The following is a 4,857-nucleotide window of genomic DNA, read 5'->3' as shown; positions in this document are numbered from 1 at the left end:
CTTTTTAATCAATAGCAAAAAGAGAAGTGTTTTGTTTAATTCTCTATAAGATATCACTGAAAGATAAAAACTACTATTTCGATATATATGTTATACCAAAAGATAAAAAAATGTATATAATTTTAATATATCGAAATACAAATTTTTTTTTGTCTTTTGATATCCTTGAAATATCTCTAAACAATGTGATTGATAAATAATATTGATGACTTATTCCATTCCATCCGGCATTGTTATATATTGGGTTTCAACTTCACTAGCCTGCCTTAAACGCAACTAGACTCTATGGTAATCCAAGAACTTATGAGTGGACTCATTTTGATAAATAGTACTCTTTACATTGATTCCAATATATATATATAATCTTTTTTTTAGTATGTATTAATTATACATATCATAACTCGTGTGATTCTATGATAGTTTAAATCTTAACACGAATTGGAAAAAATTAATGAATTAACTTACTTATGATTATATAGATAGATAAGTTGTAACCAAACTTTGTGTTAATTAATACAAAATGAAATCCCTTGGTATCATTTTTATTTATAAATTATTGGTAAAGAGTAATTTTGTCTTTTTATATATTTATGACAAGGAAACAATACATATTGGTGTTAGAAATGGTCTCTAATAATTTTTTATAGTTGTGAAAAATAATATCAATCATCCACTGTCATTTTTCTATCAGTAAAGATATTGGAGAAATTACTCTACAAAATATAAAAAATAGTTGTTAAATTGATGTATCGATGACATTAAAAATATATAACTCTACCATTAGCGTAAGATAGTTACAGTCTTAATTAAATTTGTATCAAATATTTGTTAATATTCTAAATTGACCTTGATTACGTTAATTTGTTAGGATTTAGAGCTATTTTTCTTTTATAGAAGAATAATGGAATTCATATCGATATATATTTTTTAAAATAGTGAACTTAAATTGTGACTTTAAATTGAAACTAGATTTTAAACATTAAGAAAGGGTAAACTTGTGGAATCATTATTACTTGGATTAAATATTTCATCATATATACATGAATATATAAGGATGAAAATTCTGGTCTACCTCCGTCCCCGACCTGTCCCAGGGCAGGGAATTTCTCGGTCGACCTTGGCCGATCAAAATATTCTAAACAAAACACTGCAATGTTTACAAATACCTGAAGTTATAAGTCACAACACAAACATAAGAATCACAAGAACATAAAACACATAAGAATTTCTACATATTAACCCCACATAAACAAAATTAAATTACACCACTAAATTATGCAGACCCATACCATAAAGACGATGCAAACTCATTATTCGAATCTAAATAGCAAACCCAAAGTATTTTGTACCAACATCCAAACCAAGCAATCAACCGGGCTCGAAACGTGTTCTCTTCAAGATATCATGGAACAAGTCAAGGTCTCACATATTCATCTAAGATTTAACTCATCAAGTCGTATTCAATTAAGCATTTTAAGCAGATACACTAAACAATGTCATAATTCAAAAAAAAAAAAAAAAAAAACTAGTAATCATATTTATAAGAATGAAAGGAATACACCTAAAGGGAGAAACCTCTCCAACACCGACCCCTGAGACACAACAAAGGACGAGGGAAAGCAAAAAGAACCAAACAAATAGTTGGCACAGACACCCCTGTCACTCCTTTTGATTCATAGTGATGTATTCCCCACACCGTCTTTGTGGATGTAGCCCAATCGGGTGAACAACATATATCTTGTCTTCAATTAAATTTCTGGTAAGAATTTTCTCTTGTTTGTGGTTGATTGTTTGTCAAGACACTTAATTCAATCATTGAGAGTTTTTCTGCTGCATTAATTTGAGTTTAAAATTGATATTTATTGTATTGAATTTACAACAGAAAAGTGGCGACAATATCTTTTAGGTCTTTAGAGAGGTTGTTTGGCAATGGTAAAGCAACATTTATGTTCTAGTACAATAAAATTATATACTATATAGTATATTGATCCAATTCTAATTTTTTAATAAAGATGTTCTTACATAAATTTTATGAGGATCATACTTAAATACCACTGAATTCATCTATGAAAATATCATCTTATTCTAATGGTGATGAATTTGATAATATTTAAACATGGTTCTTACAAAATTTAAAGACATCCTTACTAGAGAATTACTCGTTCTCTGATTATAAGAACGGCCAATAATAAACAATCTAGTGAAAGTTAATTTACTTCAAACTTCGGTTCTTAAAATCAACTAATTAAATAAAAGATTGGGTAGCCTTCTTCTCCTTCCTATCTTACTGATCTTCTTCCTTAACCAATTAACTGAGAAGTAATTTAGATCATAATCCAACAAGTGGTGTGAATTAGGCTATAAATAAAGGTCCATCTTCTGTAATACTTGGTACTCTTCAAAACTCCACAGACATATATATTTGCATTTGACGCCATGACAACGTCCATGTTGTTCATTTCTCTCTTTTTCTTCTTATCATTGCCTTCAGTTCTGCCTCTTTCTGACCTGGAAAAGCTGTATCTCCCTTCAAACACAAAAGGTTCTGAGGCCCTTGCTTTCGACCCCGCTGGTGCAGGCCCTTACACTGGTGTCTCCGTTGGTAGAATTCTCAAATATGTCAATCCCACTGATGGTTTCCAAGATTTTGCTGTTACTTCTCCAACAAGGTAACCCAACCAAATAAATATAAAATGATTGAATATCTAACATTAATTAATATTGCTTTATTTTTTTTCCCAGGCCCAAGCAGCTCTGTGATGGGTCAAGTGACCCTGCTCGAGAAAACATATGAGGCCGTCCTTTAGGCTTAGAATTCAACGAACAAACAGGTATTCTTTATATTTCTGATGCTTATTTTGGCCTCGTAGCGGTTGGTCCCAATGGTGGCACTGCCGCCCAACTTGTCACATCTGCAGAAGGTGTTCCTTTTCGGTTTCTCAATGGTTTGGACATCGATCAGGAAACTGGAATTGTTTATTTCACAGATGCCAGCTCAAGATTTCAGAGAAAGTACTCATTACTATCACTTTCATGTGCTTAGTTTATTAATTTAAGGGTTCTGTCTCAGAGCCATAATTTGTACAAATTTACGAACTTAATGTCACCTTTTACAGTCAATTCAGTCAAGCTATTCTTAGCGGGGACAGACTGGAAGATTACTCAAATACGATCCTGTCAGCAAAGTGGTGACTGTGTTGCAAAGGAACCTTGGGCTACCAGTTGGGGTTGCTGTAAGCAAAAATGGACAATTTCTGGTCTACACGGAAGCACTTTTTGCAAGAGCACAAAGGTTTTGGCTCATTGGCTTGAAAGCTAATACATCAGAAGTTTTCGCAACATTTCCGGGCTCGCCAGATAACATAAAGAGGAGTGCAAAAGGGGAGTTTTGGGTGCCGATTTACACAGGAGCAGCATCTTTGGGAGTTAGGCTCAGTGAAAATGGCAGACTTTTGCAGATATTGAAGTTGAGTGCACTGAATCCAGTTCAACACTACAGCGAAGTTCATGAGTATCAAGGAAAAATCTATCTGGGATCGGTCATGGCAATTAATTACGTTGGAGTTATCGATTGATGTTGGAACTTGGCTCAAGTTTGATTATGCATTTGGTATGGATCTGCTGTCGAGATTTGATCATGAATTGCTGTGAAATTCTGGAAAAGAGATATAATAAATAATGAAATAATATTACATTTAGACGTAGATTTAAACTATTGATATGGTATATACATACAAATTTTCAAATATGCAAATTGATGAAACAAAATAAAATGAATAAACAAATATTAATTACATGACAATAGAATTATACAATATTGTATCACATCAATTTTTGTGAAGAAGAGTTTATATGCATATTACTCTTAAATGGTTTGATAGTGTGCATTTAATAATTTAATTCAGATTTATTTCTTCATTGTTTATAAATCTGATCAATTTTTTTTTTTTTTTGGAAAAGGTAAATTTCATTAAAGAATAGAAACTATACAAAAAACTAAGACATACTCTCAGAAGAGGTCTAAAGAAGGTCAGAACAGATATATCCATATTAATTTTTAGACAAAAAGATGGGAATAACCGCCCAAAAGGGAGCATGCAGGCTCTAAATAGAGGGGGGAAATGGGTATAGGTGTCCTAACGGAGCTCGTAGGCTCAAACCAATTTTTTTTTTTCTTATTCTTCTCTTTCTTTGCTTTTCTACTATATATTATCTTCTTTGGGTAGAATTTAATTCAAATCAATAGGCTAGGGTTTTACAATCACAAATATTCTTGCAGTAAAAATAGAATGGTTATTCGCCTCCATACCAAGTTAAATATGTTACATTCTTTAAGACACTCCGTTTAATTGCAAGAAATTATACATGCTCAGCTTGTTGTCTGCAAGAATAAATGAAATAGAAGTCTTTTAATAAAATTCAAGTTCTGCTTTACATTTTAATATTCTTGAATTGTATTTTTGTTTGGTTAATTTCTGAAAGAAATTGAAATAATACCAATGAAGTTGATCGGAGATCTGATATGGGAACTGTATTGAATTTACTCCCAATTCTAAGTCTATAATATATGAATTTTATTAAAGAATCAAAGTATGTCTAGATAATTAACTACTGTATTAATCAAGCGATTCAGCTGTTGGATTTTTTTTTTTTTTTTGATATTTCAGAGTAGACATGTTGACCAATGTTAATATAATAGGGTTTAGGGTTTAACATTTTGCGGAGTTTTATTAATATATATATTATTATGATGATTGGTTTTATTAGCAGTCCTCCCAATTTCAATTATGAATAGAGGTGTCAAATTAATAGTGGACAAACATTTAACATATATCCTTCAAAAATGTTTTTCTTAAA

The 4,857-nt window shown here is 31.4% G+C and overlaps 1 pseudogene; it reads left to right on the top strand.

Moving 5' to 3' along the window:
• The first annotated feature begins 2,410 nt into the window (after positions 1–2,410).
• Positions 2,411–3,575, top strand: LOC116115263 (annotated as a pseudogene).
• Positions 3,576–4,857: the final 1,282 nt, after the last annotated feature.

The sequence above is a fragment of the Pistacia vera genome, unplaced genomic scaffold (assembly GCF_008641045.1).
Source record: "Pistacia vera cultivar Batoury unplaced genomic scaffold, PisVer_v2 Contig735, whole genome shotgun sequence".
Classification (NCBI taxonomy): Eukaryota; Viridiplantae; Streptophyta; class Magnoliopsida; order Sapindales; family Anacardiaceae; genus Pistacia; species Pistacia vera.
Note: the sequence above shows the minus strand (reverse complement) of the source record. Positions and strands in the feature narration are given on the sequence as shown.